This window comes from Dryobates pubescens, chromosome Z, assembly GCF_014839835.1.
Source record: "Dryobates pubescens isolate bDryPub1 chromosome Z, bDryPub1.pri, whole genome shotgun sequence".
NCBI lineage: Eukaryota > Metazoa > Chordata > Aves > Piciformes > Picidae > Dryobates > Dryobates pubescens.
Genome location: NC_071657.1, coordinates 12,875,197 through 12,895,236, shown reverse-complemented (window position 1 = coordinate 12,895,236; position 20,040 = coordinate 12,875,197). Strand labels below are relative to the sequence as shown.

The window sequence follows — 20,040 nt, the reverse complement described above, 5'->3', positions numbered from 1 at the left end:
GGATACACGGGAAGAGAATAAGTAATAAAGAATTTATCTAATTCAGTATTTATGGTGTCTTTGAAGTGTTAATAACATTTGGAAAATACTATTGGAAAATATTTGTATGGCAGGTTAATGTCTGCTGGGTGAGCTTGTTAGAGAGATTGCAATAAATCTGTGAATAATTTGCAATTTATTTTTTTTTCCTTAACAAAACCACTAAGATGGCTCAAGTTGAGATATCACTTTATCTTGACAGGGTTTTTGACTGAAGCTTCACTCAAAATACTTTAATGAAGAGAAAGATGTTTTTAGTAAGTGCTCAGCAGTTAAGTAAGTTGAAGTCAAATTTATGGTGGCATGTCAGTGCTTTTGATATGTGCAATCTTGTAAAGATACTGTCTTTGAAAAGGTAACATCATGACTGACTAAGTCAACAAGAAACCCAGAAACCTTGAAATTATGAGCAGATGTAGCTGTGGTACCAAACAGCTTTTGGGTGACCTCAATTACCCCCATAAGTGCTGGGACAAGCACGGATACATAGAGTAACTTAGAAGGAATAAGTGGTCACAAAGGAGCAAGGATAGTAGCTGTAATGTCAAGGCTGATGGATAGAAGGTTCCTAGAAACAGAAGGATTAAGGGAATGGTTATAGGTATGTATCTCTACAGAGGGCTAGCTGAAATGCCGAGATATAGAAGGGGAGTGCTGTATGCTATTGTACTCTCTACTTTACAAACTGGCAGTATGCTGTGGGACGATTTTTTTCTGATGAGCTGTCACTGTCTAAAGTATATGGGAAGCTTGGAGGGGAAAAAACAGATGGCACACAGGAGATGCAAGTGACATCGTTTGTGTCTCTGCCTGATTTCTTTACCCTTCATACAAAATTTGGTAGGTGGGGGAGGAAAAAGCCCAGATGGGACTCTCCTCCATCCCCACACCCTCCTCCTTGCCTGTGTAAATCTCACAAGACTCCTTCAACTTCTGTGACAAGCTATAGGTAGAGAAAAGAAGGTTTTTCATCATTGCTGAGCATGTCAAGTGATTGGCTTGGAAAAGCTTTTTTTCTGGGGGGAAGACAGATTGACACAGCAATGCAGAGAGAAGGGGCACTGAAAATAAATACAGTAAGCAATTTTATTGTAATGAGCCTTGGGCAAAGAGGTGGAAAGAGGCTTTACAATCTGTGTGTTTTGGGGGAAGCTGCTAATGGTCTGTATGATCTTCTTGTGTTCACGCCAATGGTGAGGTGATATGTTTGCAGCCATGAGGAAAGGGCATTGGCATTACCCTTTGCAGCTGGCTGGTCAGCTGTCTGGAACAAGTTCATGGCTTTTGGCCAATTTCCACTGAACTAGTAAAACTTCCTTTAGAAAAAAATCCCTGCACCTGGCACTGTTTAGGAAAATTGTCGGTAGCTGCAGCAGAGAAGCAAAAGCCTAGCTCAAGGCAGAGTTTACAATCCCAAAAAGTTAGATTTTGATATATTATACTTTGTTTTTTAAAAGTGCCAACCTGTGTCTTGGAACAGAGTAGGGTTTTGTCTGTGGCAAAGGGAAAGTGGGAAGCTGGAAAGTGGAGGCAGAAGGCCTGTTGGTTTGGGTCTGTGCTGGACCCAAAACTTTTGCTGAGATGGGGCAGGACTTGTCTGTGCAGGCAGTGACTACAGAATTGGTCTTTGTAGTAGGGGAAAGGTAACTTCAATATGAGGATCATCGTTTTAGGTGTGATTCTCATGCTGGTGGTGTAGCTGCTGATGTGCCAGGAGGCATGTGAAACTGAAAGCCCATTTTCCAGCTCTGGACCTGGATGTCTGCAGCAGGAAAGCCTGCTGAGCTGGCTACTGCAGAGTGAGCCAAGAGTACAGTGTGCTGGACAGGGAGTACCAGGAGGTAGGGCAGTGTGTGTGGTGGCTCTGCCTGCATCGTGATGAACGTGAGCAATCTGGCGTTTGTCACAGATCTTAAAACTAAGACTGAGTGTAAATAAAGAGCCCTGCTGCAAGTAAGCAGAAATTTTATAGCAGTATCCAGGGATGAAATCAAACCTAAACTGCAAAGGAAATATCCTCTGCTGTATTCAAAGTTTGTGTACAGAAATTTTAAAATAAATGCTCTGTAACAGTGATTTAATTCTGCTGTGATTATGAACTTCTGCAAACATGCTGTTTCACATTAGTCTCTTAAAGAATTTTGATTAGTTAACAGCTGTGGCTCCTCAAGTCCCCCAAATTTTATTTTCTCAGTAGGAAAGAGTTGAAGAAATCCTCAAATTATTGTAAATGAAGGTTTTGTTTCTGTTTCGAGCTAAGATATACTTGACAGTGTCCCAGCAGTAATTAGGTGGACATGCTTCTGCTTGGAGAGGCTACAGTGAACTGCCTTTAGTTCAAACAGTCTTTTCAGTTCCTGGAGCACTTTGTGAGTATTAGGTGCTGAATGCCGAACAAGTGCTAAAATCTAAGTTATAAATAGTACTGCTTAGTGACGGGCTGTTTGAACCCAGAAGCAGGCTGCCATGGCTGCATTGTGAATTTCAGCCCTCACATCATGCAGACGACATGCACACTTGCCCCCTCCCACCCCCACATATATCATCACATATCTTTTCTGATAGTGGTGTTTGTTTACCACCCATGTCTGTGTTGCTTCATTCAAGGTGCAGTGCTCTGTGGGACAAGTTAGCACTTGGATGCTGAGGATGTGGGCTGTCTTTCTCATCCATTTCTCCTCCCTCGCACAGAAAACGCACCTGGTAAATGGAGCAAGAATGTGCTCTGCTGTTGGTGCTCTGTGATGTTGAATCCATTGCTGGAATTCCCACTGCAGAGGCCAAATTTCACTTTATGGCAAGGTGTACTGCAGAGTCTACCTTCATTAGAGGACAGACTTTCCTGTCCCCAGTTCTGCCATCTACTGCTATGGCTGCCAGCACTGGGCAGCTTTCTGTATGTGTGACTGCAGCCTACGTGATGTGAGCAAGGGCTGCAGGCATACTCTCCTATACAGCTCTTCTGCTAATGAGCCTGTCTGCTAATTAAATAGAAAGATAAAGTTGGCAATGTCTTCGATATTTATTCTCAGTGTGGCCCTTTTGACTTGTTTAGAATTTCAGGGTGGTCTTGAGGGAAGAGATTTGGTAAGCAAATGCTGAGTTTGTACTATGCTTTATCAACACTGAAATAAAGTTTGTAAAATAGTGTTTTGTTCCTTTTAAGCCAGATAATGCAATGTAATTAAAAAAAAGAGAGAGAGGAGTAAACCTTAACTCAGAAGCAGAAAAAGCCATGTGGGAAAGGCCTTTTTGTGAAATTTATTAGTATTTCTGTGTATGCCACACATGCTTGGTGACATCTGTGATGAATGACAGTCAGAGGTTAAAAAGCATTTATTATACACTTTTGACCACCACTTTGCTTCCTAATTCACTGTTGAGATTATGTTAACCATTTCAGCCTTCTTGAACAGCTTCAGACAGCTGCCATTTTCTTAAAGAAAGAAAAAAAAAGGGCAAAAACCAACCCAACCCCCCAAAAAACAACAAAAACCAACACCCCAAGCCAACCAACCAATCAAAAAAAACCCCCAAACCAACCAACCAAACAAACCCAGCCTGATGTAGGAAAATTGCTCTTATAACCAGCAAATGAGAAGTGTCCTATCTAGATGTACATTTGCCAAGGGTAAAGCTTTTTTTTTTTCGGCTGAGGTAGGAAGTAGGTTTAAAGCTGAGATTCTCTGATCTGGTAGAGTGAGAGGCAGATGGCCAGACCCCCAGGTGATTTCTGTCTGTTCACTCACTGCTCCCTATCAAGCTTCAGTGCCCTGCAGTATGGAGAGTGGGAGATTTCCATATCTCCAAGGAGAAATGCACTGCTTGCCTCCTAGTTGTGTGACTTACATAGGTGTCAGAATGTGAAGCATTAATGCACCTAAAAAAAATCCAGACTGGGTCTTTCTGTGGTTCATAATTTCTTTTTCTTTTTCTTCCTTCCCATCTCTATCCACTTCTGTAGATAGATGCTAGATAGGCAAAGCACTAAAGTTGGATACTCCCAAAAATATGTGAAAAATTGTACAAAGCCATAAGAATTTGTATATGTGAAATGTTAAAAGCTTTCAGTAAAGTTTCTTGTGGTCCTGGTTCTGAGGGGACATGCTGTGAGAGTTGGATATGTTCAACCTGGAGGAGGCTCCAGTGAGACCTTACAGCAGCCTTCCAGTACCTAAAGGGGCCTACAAGAAAGCTGGGGAGGGACTTTTTACAAGGGATTATAGTGACAGAACAAGGGGGAATTGCTTTAAGATGGAAAAGGGTAGATTTAGACTGGGTGTTAGGAAGAAATTCTTTCTAGTGAGGGTGGTGAGACACTGAAACAGGTTTCCTAGGGAAGCTGTGGTTGTTGCCTCCTCCCTGGAAGTGTTCAGAGTCAGACTGGACAGGGCCTTGAGCACCCTGGTCTAGTGGAAGGAATCCCTGCCCACAGCAGGGACATTGGAACTAAATGAGCTTTAAGGTCCTTCCCAACCCAACCCATTCTGTGATTGTGTGGAGGTTGGTTTGTGATGGTTGGTAAAGATCATAGAATCGTAGAGTCAATAAGGTTGGAAAAGACTTCAAAGATCATCAAGTCCAACCTGTCACCCAAGACCTCATGACTACTAAACCATGGCACCAAGTGCCACGTCCAGTCCCCTCTTGAACACCTCCATGGATGGTGACTCCACCACCTCCCTGGGCAGCCCATGCCAATGGCAAACAACTCTCTTTGTGAAGAACTTTCTCCTCACCTCAAGCCTAAACTTCCCCAGGCATAGCTTGAGACTGTGTCCTCTTGTTCTGGTGCTGATTGCCTGGGAGAAGAGACCAACCCCCACCTGGCTACAACCTCCCTTCAGGTAGTTGTAGACAGCAATGAGGTCTCCCCTGAGCCATCTCTTCTCCAGGCTAAACAATCCCAGCTCCCTCAGCCTCTCCTCATAGGGCTTGTGCTCAAGGCCTCTCCCCAGCCTTGTTGCCCTTCTCTGGACACGTTCAAGAGTCTCAATGTCCTTCTTAAATTGAGGGGCCCAGAACTGGACACACGACTCCAGGTGTGGCCTAACCAGTGGACACAGTCTCAGGCTGCGTCAGGGGAGGTTTAGGCTGGAGGTTAGGAGGAAGTTTTACACAGAGAGAGTGATTGCCCATTGGAATGGGCTGCCTGAGGAGGTGGTGGGGTCGCCGACGCTGGGGGTGTTCAGGGCGAGGCTTGACAGGATGCTTGGTTGTATGGTTTAGTTGATTAGGTGGTGTCGGATGATAGGTTGGACACGATGATCTCGAAGGTCTCTTCCAACCTGGTTAATTCTATTCTATTCTATTCTATTCTATTCAGTGCTGAGTACAGGGGCAGAATGACTTCCCTGCTCCTGCTGGCCACACTATTCTTGATGCAGGCCAGGATGCCATCGGCCTTCTTGGCCACCTGGGCACACTGTTGGCTCATGTTCAGATGGCTGTTAATCAGTACCTCCAGGTCCCTCTCTGTTTGGCAGCTCTCCAACCACTCCGACCCTAGCCTGTAGCTCTGCATGGGGTTGTTGTGGCCAAAGTGCAGCACCTGGCACTTGGACTTGTTGAATGCCATCATGCTGGACTCTGCCCATCTGTCCAGCCTGTCAAGGTCCCTCTGCAAAGCCTTTAATGAGATACTGGGGTAGGTGGACTTCTAGTTGTAATGGCCAATATATCCATTCCAGTGTTCTGATGGTGTGGAGAGTTTCAGATGTGTGGATTGTTCTGGTGTTCAGCAGAAGAGTTACTGGTGGAGGTTTGTATGCAAACTGTATGAAAAAGAAAATGAAAAAAAATAAATAATGTGACTACTCCAGCTCTTTGATGGAATAATGCCAACAAAATAATAAAGGAAAAGTGGAGCTAACCATATGCCACCGTCATGATCTCCCTGGAGGTTTTTAAGGACAAGCTGGATGTGGCTCTGAGCAATCTGATCTAGTGTGAGGTGTCCCTGCCCATGGCAGAGGGGCTGGAACTAGGTGATCCTTGAAGTCCCTTCCAACCGTAACAATTCCATGATTCTATGACACAGCATTTTTCACAGATTTTTCATACAGTAGAGTGATTTGTGACTTCCCACAGTTACTTCATAGTAATAATTCCAAGCCCAAGAATTAAAGGTCTGCAGGGTTACTGCTAGCAAGTAATGCCTGAGAGGGTAGATTTCTTTGTAACCTTTTGGCAGTCATGGTAAGTGTTGATGAATGTATGGCGGCTGCCATCAGGCTAGATGTTCTTTTCAGTTGCAGTCCTTAAATGGAAACAAGTGCTGCTTATATTTGTGTCTTCTGTATGAGAAAATTGCAAGTTCAGAAATTGGCATCGGGAACAGCTTGTATTAAGAGACATTATGAAAATCTGCAGACAAAAAAACTTGTGTTCAGATGAAAGAAGTTGAAGGATATATGTTACATAGACATCTTTATTTCTTGATAGTTTGTTGAGACATACACATATACACATATATATATGCATATATATATGAGAATGGATCTAGATGTTGTAAAGTGAAATGGAAACATGGCTAAACAATTTGTCATTGTATGATTATGTAGAAAAGTGAGTTAGTTATCAGAGGCCTATGCGCAGGCTGTACATGGGAGAGTTGGATATTCAGGAAAAGCACTGTAGGTAGAGTTATTTTCATATCATTGTAGTGATCATGACTTGGTGCTGACCACTATATCATGTAGATTTTTGTTTTAATGTTCATTTCTCTATAGAGTCATGAAGAAATGTAATATTAATTGCCTGCTCTGTAGCTTAAGTAGAAATGCTAAGGAACAATAAAGGTCAATGCTAACGGGAATGTTTTACTGGAAATGCATTTGGCTTTTTTTTCCTCTTATAAATAAAGAAGGTTTAATGTTTTCTTCTCTCCAAAGGTTTGCTCTTATTGTTTCATTTCATTTGCATTTTTGGAGGCTTAAGGGAGGTGCCATGACTTTCAGAACTGCTGAATATTCAGGACTTCCTGGAGCAGTCTGTGGCACTGGAAGGTGCAGCATACCTCTGAAGGGCAGGCCACAGATCTGTACTTTTAACTATCAGGAATAGGCAGCAGCACATGTCTTTTTTTTCTTTCTTTTTTTTTTTTTTTTTTTTTTAATGAATCGTGCAACTTCTGTTTCTGCAAAATCCCTGTGGACCATTTGCCCATCTGGTGCAGCCATCCCAGACTGCTCTGCCTCTCTCCTGAGTCTGCTGGGTTGTGCTAGCTCTGCCTGAGGGCCAGAACAAGCTTACTTCTGTCTGCAAGAAGGGGTACTTGAGAAGCTCAGGTTTTTATCAGTGGTATAAATTCCTTAACCTAGGCCTGATGAGTGGCTAAAAAATACATCACTGATTTTTCCCTAACTCTTCCAGGAGAGTGCTGTTTTTCTAGAGTCTCTGGAAATATGAGAAGACACAGGGTTTCCAACCTCCACTGATAAGAACTGCAAGTTGATGAAACAGGGAAGCTTGCAATGCATCCTGAGTGACCAAGGAGTTCTCTTACTCCTGGAAATTTCACTGTTATTGTGATTCCAGAGTTACAAACACTGGCACACAAGAAAACTTTTCTTTGAAGATATAAATGTGCATCACATTAGCTGGGAAGTGGTGATTCTTAAGTTATCTTCAAAAAGGTGTATGTTCTTGTCAGCTGTCACTTAACACAAAAAATTACTTGTTGAGTAAAGAAATGAGGAGTTTATAAACTTCAGCATTGCTGCACATTCGTTGTCAAGCATGTCAGAGTAGACAAGGAAATGTTCCCTGTGATCAGTGTCTGAAGCTAATGGTGTATCTTCAGACTCTAGGACTGGTTTGTGATGGATTCCTTGCAGATCAGTGGTTGGATATCAGTTATGTTTTAAATGGCTTTATTCCATAGACCATGGGACTGAAAAGCAAGATCAGTATAGAGACCAATGCAGGCAAGTAACTGCAAAATGTAAGCAGACATCTGCATCCACTTTTCATATGTAAATGCAAAGCAAAAAAAGGGTGAAAATTATCTCAAGTTCTGTGGGTTCTTTAAATGGAGAGTGTGTATTTCTAGGAGTAAACTTAGAGTAACAGAAAATTCAGGGGTGCTAGGATAGCATGTGAGGGAAATTGCAAAGAGCATGACTCAATAAATAGTTTTTTACAATTTGTGGAGAATCTGAAGAGCAGTGACACTGCAGTTTGAATCTTGAACTTTATATGAGAAATTTAGGCTGTCATCAGCAATCTAAGTGTCACTGGGAAAATGAGTATCATCTGCAGTGAAGCCTTTTTTTTAAAAAAAGGAAAAAAAAGGATTTTTCAGAACTTGTATCTGATTGACAATCTTATTGTATTTGAAACTAGGAACCAAAACTACTGAAGCTGGCTGACTGAGAAAAAGAATATACAAAGTGAAGGTAACTCTGATTAGGTGAGGGTAGCTCCACAGTCACCAGCACATCTAGCAATGACACCATTAAAAAAAAAAAATCTGCTAAATAGCTGGGAATTGGTCCAGTTAATTTGATGCAAGTGCATTCACTGACTGGTGAATGGATTTACAGCAGCCCTGTGCCTGCACCACCTAGGTGCTCTTGTAGAGCAAACTCTGCATTTTTAACCTGTATGCAGGCACTGGATTGTAGAAAAAGGAGGAGCATTATCATGGTTCAGTGTGCAGTGGTTTACCAGTTGGTGCTTGGTGTTTTCATGCAGAAGCCCTATGGCATTGTCAGAACAGGGCTTTGCCAGGGTGAATAAACTCTTCTCTGGGTCTTGTAATAAACTCACTACCTTGTCTAATATAAGCTCTCTGTTGTTTTACCTTACTGGTATCTATGAAGCTTGCACAAAGTAATGCTTACTGATCCTATCCAATAATCTCAGGCAATGAACCATTTACTTGAGTATTTCTATATGGGAAGTAAAAGGAGTACAAAAATAGTAAACAGTAACATTTTCTGATTCATAAATTAATCAGGCTTCTGGATGTTAGGGATGCTAAGATTGTGCACCTGCTTTCAAAACCAGGATATGGCCTTCAGGTAAAGTAGATAATGTTAAACTGATGCTAAGCAGTACCTTTCTTCCTTACAGAAAGACCAAATATTTGATAATTATGTAGAAAAAAAAAAATTTAAAAAACTAACTAACAAACACCACTTCTTCAGTTCATGTAGAAATGATATTTGCAGTCAGTCACTGTAGTGTACAAACACTTTTGAAATGAAGTCAGTTAGTGGGAATTAATTCCCTACTGAATTCGCAGTGGTTGGAAGGTATTATTCGACTCAGTCTCACGTAGCTAATTTGCAGCTCTCTGAAACGCCTTGCTTTAGAGAAGTAACAATACCATAATTTTCAGGGTTTGAAAGTAGTAGGGGGGAAGCTATAGACCTGACTGCAGACTCCACAGAAGAAAGTTGCCATTGCCTTTAACAGTTTGTAAGATCCCTGAGAGTGGCAGAAACCTGTGGGAATCCTTCACGTGGCTTGAAGAGCCCTTATAGCAGCCCTCAGTTACGAAAGCCTGGCTTGGGGATGTGCTGGGGAGAGGTGTGTGAAAACTGTGTCACAGCCAGGGGCTGGTCGTACTATTCCTGGAAATTGGTAGGATGCAAAGACACATTATTCACGGCTTCTTTCCCTTCTTTGTTTCGCACGCAGTGGTGCTTTGGGAAGCAATAGTTGAGGACACAACCTGGCAGCTCTGTGCCAGCATCAGACAATTCACTTTCTGAAAAAGTCTTGCTGCAGCTCATCTGCAGAGATCTGTGTCCATTTCACCCTCAGAACCACTGAAAGGGTCTGAACCAAAAAAATAATCCTATGAGATGGCCAAAAAAAGTGCTCTTCAAGTTTGCAGTTCAAAAGCAGAAATAATTTTGTATTATGAAACAAGAAAGGATAAAAAAATCTTTCTTAGCTTTGGGCTTTTTTACCTTCAATTTTAGAAGACTTCAAAAATTTTTGTTACTCATTGCACATAAAACATACTGAACTGCCAGGCTTAATGTGAAAACTAATTACAGTAGACCTCAGCATTTTTTCCTGCCTTATGGAATACAACACCTGCACTCCACGGGACTGAAATCTCATTTGATAGGACTGGAGCTGTGTTCTTCCAGGGTAAACAGAGACTGGCTGGAAACTAAGAGTTGCCCTACATCAGGCAGTTGTTTGTACTAGCTTAATCCTTATCAGAGAATTCAGCAATAGTTACTTGAGAAAAGGTGCTTTTATTTGTTCAGTGAGCTCTTGTAGTTTATCATAGAAAAAAAATCTCAAAAAGCTTTTGTCTGAAAGGAGCAACAGAAGCAGGAACCTTGTGTGTGCAGATGTCATATGGGTAGCTGGAAAGGAATTAGGGGAACTTGCAAACCACTGCTGGCAGGATTGAGGTGAGAAGTGGTTTAGCCTATGAAGGAACAGTCTGATGCATGTTAAAGTCCTGCAGTCTTACTGCCTCAGCTAAATTTTTAAATAACAGGAACAAGGAAGGTGAAACATCCTGTGCTCTTACTTGAAATGTCTTTGCTGCTTTCATTATTTCCTGTAGTAATGCACAGGATATCCAGCTGATTAGCCACAGCAGGCTATGTGATCTTCATAACATCTACAGGAACCTTCTAGGATGTAATCTCTTGCTGAACTTGCAGAATAAACTTTTACAGCCTATCAACAATATATAAAGGTTTTGGAGAAACTGAGTACAGGTAAGGATGTCAAAGATCCTACCAGCTAGGATAAAGTCTTCCAATTTTTTGCCAACCCAGCTTTTCCAGGTCTTTGCTTGTCTCTGTGCTTTTTATCTTCTCATGCCTTCTTTTCTGTATGTCACCATGTCCTTATTCTCTAGGACGTAGATAGGTAGAAGTCATTATCTACAACTATGCTTTAATTAAAGTGCATTGATCCCCATATGAATGATCTCACTCTGAAGTTGCCTTATGTCATCTTAACTCTGAATACTTTGGAAGATTAGTATGTTTTAAGAATTAACTTTGAATTCACATCTTTCTTCAATTGTCTTGACTTTCCTCAGGATCACAGTATTGACAGGTTCCTAATCTTTACTGCAGTTAAACCAAATCCTTTCTTCCTCCAAAGGATTCATGTTTCAAGCCTTTCTCCTTTCTTCTTTGTAATTGCAGTTGCCTTTCTCTTTACATCTTGATTGCAATGGTGTCTGCTCCTCCCTATTCTACATTCTTTTGCTTAGTTTCTGACTCTTCACCTCTTACTTGTTTGTCTTCCAGTACCTGACAACCACTCAGATCTGATCCTCAGGCTTTTTGATGCGTTGTACCATCAGTCTTTGAGGGAACCCATCTGAGTTTTAGGAGATTCCCTTAGAAGCAGACAACTTTGTATTTGCTGATCATAATAATAAATACACTTTCTTTGTAACGAGTGAGCCTGCCAGGGAGATGAAGCATTATTTATGCAAATGTGAAGAAAATGTGGATGGGGTTCAGGATTTGAGCTGGAGTTCCAGTTGCATCTGGTTCTTAATTCTTCCCCAGACAAAAGCAACTACTGCTAACTCAACCAAAAATTTAATGCTGTATTGAAGGAAAAGACTTGTTCATTTTTCCATGTCATTTGAAGTACTTTGGCCAACAAATAGGCTACCAATATGAACAGAATCATGACTAGCAGAGCTGTTTTAGTAGTTAAATAATTTGTAATAATGCCTGTTTTTGCAGAAATAGAATGTCTTAGCTGTAGTATGTGCTTGGGAATAAGCATCAGATGAAGCAGTCATTAGCAGGTCTGTCTGCATGATTAGTTGTAAAATTTGAACCATTGGGAGCTTTTGTTTAGGTTATTAACCTTTACATGCAAAATAGGCAGAAATATTCACCAGCACATACCCATCTTAGAAGAGTGTTTTCCTGTTGGTGTCAGAGTCAGTGTGTGCTTCACAGCAAGAGAGAAATACTTTGTCTTGTGAGATCAGTGGAAAAACTCATTTACCATGATTTTGTTCCAGGTCCTTGCAAGACTATTCTGAACATATGCAAATTAATCTGGGGACAAAACAGCTGGGGTGCCCCTCATTCCTCTTTGTCAGAGTGGTCTGTGCTCTCAGCCCTTGAAACTGGTAATAGCCAGAGCTGCTCCTTGTGTAGATCTGTCCCTTCTTACCTGCATCCAGTTAAGGCTGCTGTCTTTCCCTAAGGACAGAATTTGGAAGACGTAGTAATGCACTCACGGGGTGTGTGTTTCCAAGAGCAGTATATGCTGCTTCTGAGTTTGGAAAGCCTGTAGTAGTTTAAGCATTTTTATTTTGACTCTGGGGTCTACGTAGCTTGTGGTTTGTTCTGTCGATTTTGATGATGGACAAAGGTGAAAGCAGAGATGGAGGTAACCCATTGACTGGAAACACCTGTCATAAGGGAAAGAGAAATGGAGGATGAGAAAAATGGAAAGAGACAGATCACCTTTCATGCCCCAAGTTCAGCTGGCGAGTCGATCCCAGGAGCAGTCCAGCTGGAATCTCTAGCGATGGGGTTGTTTCAGTATGTGAACAAGGAGTGTATCCAAGCAACAGCTGCTCAGGTCTGACCAGAAAAAAATAAAGAGCACGCCCTCTGGTACTCTTTAAAGTTGCGCCAATTGCAGCTGGCACCTATTCAAACCTGTCGTCGCCTTCACTGGCTTTGAAAGAACGTTTTGCTAAAAGGTGAAGGCATATGCTTTTCCCCCTTGTTTCATCTGCCCAACTTTTTATACTCTCTAAGTAAACAAAAACGCCACTTAAGCTCAAACAGGTCTCTAGTCACAATGCTGGGGTTTATGGAGACTCACATTTATTAGCTTGTTTTAACATGTTGATAATTCATCAAAAGCAAAGTCAACAAATAGAAAGTCTTGAGAAGGGAGCCTTGCAACTGGATAACTGAACTTTATAAGAAGTAAAGAGTGAAGTTCAAAACCTGTTAGGAAACAAAAGTTAAATTAAGGGACTCTAGAAGTTCCTTTATGTGGGAAATACCATGACCTTCATGTGTGCAATTTTTGGGAAGAAAAAAAAAACCCAAACAATGTAATTTCTTTATACGTGAACATGAGTGTTCTTTGCCGTCATTTGTAAACCAGGCTTTTCAGTTTGTTAGGCAAAGAGGAAAACAGCAAATAAATTGGAGTGTGTGACAAACACATGCACACAATATTTGTTATTTTTTGTTATCTCACGGGAATGTCCTCCAAAGCTGGCTTAGCAAAACACTATGTTATTAAACACCGCAAAGGCTAAGAATGTATGCTTTCTAATGAGAACCATAGGGTTTAGCTGTCCATTGAATTCTAGTAAAAAACGTGTTGTACCTCATTTCACTCTGACAGCAGAGGAAATAGGGAGTTACACCACTGAAGCATGTACCGTTCTGAGTCTGGATCAGCTTGGTGACAGTTAGGTAAGAATCTTTTATTTCGCTGGGAACCTAATCTGGCCTTTTCCTGTAGAGTAGAATTTGAACAGCTAAAAGCTCCTGCATACTTTTCACTACTGCTCGAATGGTATTCTTTGCTGCGACTAGCAGGATGCATATGTAAACCGAAGCTTGAAGTACTTTGTTTTGTTATGCTGAAAGGAGCACCAAGTCGATGAACAAGTGTCCCTGAGGGGCTGAGTTTGGCCTTCAGAGTCTCTAAGCCTTCAGAAGTGCTTTCCGCAGTCTGCCAGCAAAGGGTCTGCTTCACGTTTTTTAATGCTCTTTTTGTGATGGAAAGGATTTAAAAAAAACATCTAGCGAGAGAAATAACTCACTAAAATGAGAGCACTAATTTGGTAACAGGGGGTCCAGAAAGCAAAAAAAAAAAATAAGCAATGGAATGATAGAGCTATGGGGGAGAATTCTTGTGTGAACAAATCAATCTTTTTCAGGTTTTACAGAAATTGGAGCTTTTTCCTGTCCTAGATATCCAGCCTCTCATAAGATAGCAGCAAGTGTGCTAGAATTACTACAGTGTTTGAGCCTGTAATGAAAATAATGTGCTAAGCGCTGGCAGACAGAAGTTATGTGGTTGGACTGTCATTGTCAGTATATAATTGTTAACCCTTTACTATGGCAGTCTCCTTTTTAACAGTTACTTCAACTATGTTTTTAGTGTGTTGTCCTGTATGATTTATTGATTAAGAACATCATGACTTTCAAATGAAGTCTGTCTGCAGTTCTTCTCGAAATGGACACCTGGTTTTTATAAGACTAATATGCAGAAGGACTGCATTGTCTGATTTCCCATCCAGCAAGTTAAGAATTTTTAGACTAAGCTAATTCCAGTTAATTAGTAATTTGCTTCATCAAGACCAGCATGTAATTCCTGCTTACCTTTACTGCTGGGCTTTACCTCTCTGCACCAGCCCCAAACCCTCAAATCTGTGCAAGTGTTCATAGGGGTATTCAGCCTTCATCCCATATGGCACAAAACCAATTGTTGACCTTCAAACACTTGGTTGTCTTTTAGAAAGCTGTGTAAAAAGCTTTTGCAGCAGGGATGAGAGGAGTGAATTTTTATGTTACTGTCGGTGTAGCTTGTTCTAATTCCCATAGCTTATACTAAAATCTCTGACGCTGACTCAACTTTGCAAGTGGAATTTTATTTGCAAATAGTTTTTGGCCTCAATTTAGAGCAGAGCAATAAACTGTAGCCCAAGGGCTAAAAGAGATTAAAATTAAGCAGGGAAAATGGAGAATTGTGCCAACTAGGAAAAGAGGGAATTTCTAGGGAACAGTAACATTACCACACACTTGCCTCGCATCCTTTAGTTGGTTATTTTGAAGCACGTTAATAGAGTTAATGGAGCCTCATAACTTCCTTGTGAGGCAGGTACTGCATTCCAATACTGATTTAGAGATGAATATACAAAGGCCTCATGCAGTCCTGAGTCTCACAGCAAAGTCATAAATATTCTCAAGGGAAGACTGGGAAGTGGTAGCAAAGAGAAACAAATGTACTGTGGACTGGTACCTGCTGATGAAACACCCATGCAGTGATGAGTCTTCATTCGTCATAGCTGTCTGGCATTCATTTCCTAGACAAAATCAGCTTTGATTGTTGGGAGGAAGACATTAAAGACACCCCCTTCCCCTCAAAAAAACCCAAGTTCAGAGACCTACTATTTTAGTTGTCAACTAGCTTGCTACTTTGAACAGTCACTCTAGTCCTGCTTCTGATACTTTAATAGCTGCTCTTCTTCCTCCAGCGAGATTCAAATGATTTATCAGTGGCTTAACTATGTCTCTGCTAGCACAGGGTTGCTACACAGCAGTCTGAAGGGAATTTCTCACCTGTCATTTATTTGTCTGTGATTTACTCTTTGTGGAGAAAAGATTGGGAACTTGGAAAAATCATACATTTTTCAACCTTTAAAAAATAAGCTGCAAGGCCGTGAGTTGGTGACAACTTTGTATCTTCTGTGTTTGCCTCTACTGGGCAGCGCAACTAGTGAGTGAAAAATGCTCCATTTACACCTCATCATGAAGAACAGGCTTGTGCTGCACTGTGACTAAGTGCTTGATCCCTGCGTGCCAAAATACATACCTTCTAATTGACATGAAAGCAGCTTCTGACTTGGTATTTAGGATGTAACACAGCTCCTAGCACAGGCTTCGTTTCCAGAATAGAACACATTCTTTTCTACCATGCATGTTAATTCATTGTCCTCCTTCCTTCTCCTAACAGCCCATGAGATTTGAACTTGGAGTCAGCAAAGTAGGGGCTTTGTGAAGCACAAAAGAACACCAGGTTTTTATCACACCATGCCTGTATAGAGAGCTGTTCAACCATTCAGTTGCTGCTTGTATTGTGCAGCTGTTATTCTGCTGCTGAGAACATCTTGCTGTCGACAGTGAAGTAGTACCTGCGGGAAACACTGGCACACTGAGCTTTTCAGGAGGAGCTGGGCTTGGGGATTTGCCAGATTCCTACATGGAGAGCTGAGATATTTTTTCCCTGTGTACCTTTCCCATTTTAAAAAGCTTGTAAATAAGTAACAAATTATTATCCACTTGTCAGCATCTGTACTGGGATTTTTGCACAATGAGGTCTTCCTGATGTGGTGAAGGAGTATGTTTCTTGTGTTCTAAACCCACCTCTCCAAATCTGATAGTGGGATTGTGATGGGCAATGTCAGCACTGTGCTTCCTGGGTCCCTGGTGGGGGGATGCAGCTTTCTATCACAACAGCTCTTTCTTTGCTGAACTGATGGTCAGTATCTGGTCAGCCTAATCTATTTAAAGTCAGCCAAGCAGACATCCCAGAGAGGATGGTGGAGAGGGTGCTTTGTTTGCTTATGAGCAGCAGGAAATTCAACTGTTTCAAATTAATCACAAACAACTATGTGAGGACAGAGTGAAGGAAGTGTCTGAAATCCACAGAAGGGAAGAGGGGCAGAGAAGACCTCAGCCTCAGTCTCCATGGCTAAATTTGGATATGTGCAACAGGGGCTACAACACACACTGTAGTTCAGGACAGAAATTCTTCTGAGCAATTAATGCAAATGGCTATATTTTTAGCCTACCATCCTAAAGAAACAGGACTTGTGTGATTGCATTGTCTGTGTAGATGAAGTTGTCAGCTCTCAGAAACTTGTGAGATATTCAGTTGACTTAGCCCAGTCTGGAAGATGGTGTTTTTCAAAGGTCCTTCATGAAACCAGCTAAACAGGTGAAAAGAGCATGGCTTCAGAGAGGCAAGGGGTGTGTGGGGAGCTCTGTCCTTTTAAAGGCATCATCATCAGAACACAAATTCCTAACAACCAGGCTTCACTGTTTCCAGTGCTTGTTTAGTAGTAACGTTTCCATATAAATAAACAGAATGTTCCTCCTGTAGGATTGTGTGAGGCTGAATTTGGTACGTTGCATTTCACAGTGCCCAACACATCCTAACATAAACTAGCAGACTAGCTAGTGCAGAACATTAATTTTGTGAGGTCTAACTTGCTGGCTACACTCCCATCGACTTTATTAAATTAAATGGCAGTTTTGTCTGCCTATGTTTTTCAGGATCCAGACCCACAGTTTGCATATTTTTAACAGTTTGAAATTGTAACAGTGCACAGCTCTTGATCTTTGCCATATGGGACGCTAACCTTGTATGCCTTGTGCAGGAGATGTAACCCCATTACAATAAGAATACGGGGTGGGGGGGAACACAAAGCATGAAAAAAAGCACATGGAAATCAATGATGACTATATGCAAGAAAAAGCAATGTATGACATCATAGCATGGCAGGTTGTTAAGTGATATGCAAATGTCAAATATCTGCTGCATGTGCTAGGGTCTTAAATGTTCTCATCACAAGTATTTGTACTTTGTTTATTGCTTTTGTTGTGTTTTTTTTTTTAATTGTTTTTGAGAGGAAGAATGCTGAAGGCACATAATTATATTTCTGACTTGATCCTTTAAATCCAGTGGGGATCTTTCCACTGACTCCACTGAAAGCTAAACTAATCCCTAATTTTAGAAATTAACCTTGTCTTTCTTTCACTTTGGAGTGGTGTAGAAAACATCTTAAACCCCTGAAAATACAATTTCAGGCTGTAAAATGGAGCATTGTAGATCCCCATCTCATGTGGAATTGATTTAATGTCTGGGACTGCCAAATTCCAGTCCGATACAAATTGCAACAGCTGAATTACAATTTTTAAATCAACCCTGAAGATGAGGGATTTATAATAGTTTCATGGGAAGGATGTTTATCTTTCCAGCCATATGAAAATAGAGGTCTACTCTGTTTAGACTTACTACCCCGTTCCCATGAGGCAAGTTAGATATATGTTTCGTTGGGCTTTCTGTATATATCCTTACTCCCTGTTTCTTGCAGGTTCCCTTCCTACTGCCGGTGCTTCTTCCCCAACTCTGCCCTTCCCATCTAACTCTTCTTCCATTCACTTTGAGGCTTAGAAGTCTTTTCCCCTCCTTGTGGGCCATTTGTCAGTCCTCTCCAAATCACCTGCTGATTGAGGTGTACAATAGTGGAGGAAGCTTTCCTGTGCTGCAGGAAACATGTGGATACGCACAGGGAGCTTGTCACAGTCTCCAAATCCTTTATCTCTGAAACATAAAGATAATTCTAATGCACAGACAAAATTCCCTTGGCTCAGTAGTAGTTTCTGAGATTTTTGAGTTTGAATCTCACAGAAGTGATGTTATTGTTTGGTAAGCCACCTGCTTTCCTACCCATGATCTGAAAGCTACTTTCTCTTTCATTTATGATTAAAATGCATAGAAGAGTTCATTTTAGAAAGTATTTAATGTATTTTAACGTTTAGATGGCCTATGACCAAAGAGGTGCTGACAGAAGTGATAGTGAATTCTCTTTTCATCCATTAGAGACCCATGAGACACAAATTGTGAGCCTATCTTTGGGTATAGCCATCGTTTTGGGACCTGCGGTCTTCCTGGGAGCCAGCTGCTGGGAGGGCAGCATCATTACTTCCTTTGATAAGTGATGAAGGATATGCAGAAGACTTCCTTGTCCTTCCCTCTCCTTGAATTATTTCTGTAAGACTGAAAAGTTGATGAGTTGGTAAAGGAAAAAAATAACACACACCCATGAGACAGAATTTTCAAGCACAGACTCCAATTGAAAATGGGTGTGATACACACTGATAACTTTAACAAGTTTTCTAACTCCTTCAATGCCTTCCCTCCAGCTGATGTCCTTCTCATTTCCATTTTCTCAGGAATCTCCTTTGAATATTTTCCCTTTCTTCTTTTTGTGTCTGCAATTGCCTTCATTTCTAAAGATTCCTTTCCACATATCTGCAACTGTCCTCCTGCCTCACAGTCCTTTTACAGATACATTAATTTTGAAATGGTCTCCTCATCTTTGTATTTTTCACTCCATCTCCCTCTGATCATTTCTCCCCCTCCATGTCCAAATGGCATGACAGCTCTCCCTCCCTTGCCTACTTCACCTATTTGAACCTACAGCTTCCCAGTTTTCACAGTCTTTGTTCTTTGCTTCTCAGCACCTGTACTCAGGTCTGCTCTCTTTTTTCTTCCACACATCAGCCTTGCTTTTGCCCAATTCTTTTTCAGAATGTTCCATCCACTGTGCATAAATATAGCTGTACCTTCAGCCAGTTCTGTTCTTTAGTGTGGGAAATCTTTGTAGGAGTCTGAAAGAAGAATTTAATCTCAAGTATAAAATACATTTTGAAGGTTGTGCTGGTGATTTGTGCCTCCTTTTCACATTAGGGCCGCTTCTAGTGTTTAACTAGGAGTCCTAAGAAGTCCCTAGCACTGGAGGACATTGGACATTGGTTCATCCATTGATGGATGTTAATGGATCAGTTTTGCCTGGAAAGTATCACAGTATGAGAACAGATTGTGACAGCAACCACACAGCAGTGGGATATTGAGAGATGCAGTCAGCGTCAGCACAAAAGGTTGTTGGAACTTGTAGCACTATGCCATCTTTCTGCACATTTATATTTGCTTAAGTATATTCATACCTCTTTTGTGTTGGTGTTCAGAGTAGTTTCCACAAGGCCTGCTTGAATTTTCTCTCTCACTATACCTACCACTTGATACTGTACTGGTTTGCATAAATGCCTGAATACCTGCTTCTCCAGCTGCTCCCCATAGTGAAGTCAATGGGATTTCCATGTGCAGAATGAATGCCAAACTCCACCACTTTAGAGTATAAAAGCTTTGCAGAAGTGGGGAGCACGTCTCTCTGTGTCTGTGCAGTGCCTGAGCACACAGCTGGTGCTCAATAAATAATATATGTGTAAGGTCGGTAAGGAGTGACTGTTCATCTAGTGCAGCTGAGGTGAAACAACTCTTTGTAAGAAGAGGCAATTCATTATCACTTTTACTGGTCTATTTTATAATTTAGGCTTTAAATGATGAAAGTATATTAGCCAGCTAGTTCAGGGGAAGCTCATTTACACCGCCTTCACACAACATGTCCCATGTTTCAAATGACAGGAAGGATAGCTAGTTCTCTACAGGCAAATGCATAGTGATTAAACTGTCTGAGCACCAGCAGTAGGCAGCCAT

The 20,040-nt window shown here is 41.3% G+C and overlaps 1 protein-coding gene across 1 annotated transcript in view; it reads left to right on the top strand.

Annotated features, from left to right (window-relative positions):
• Positions 1-20,040, top strand: part of SEMA6A (semaphorin 6A) — a 115,443-nt gene that overhangs the window by 15,141 nt on the left and 80,262 nt on the right. The gene's annotated exons all lie outside the window — the stretch shown is intronic.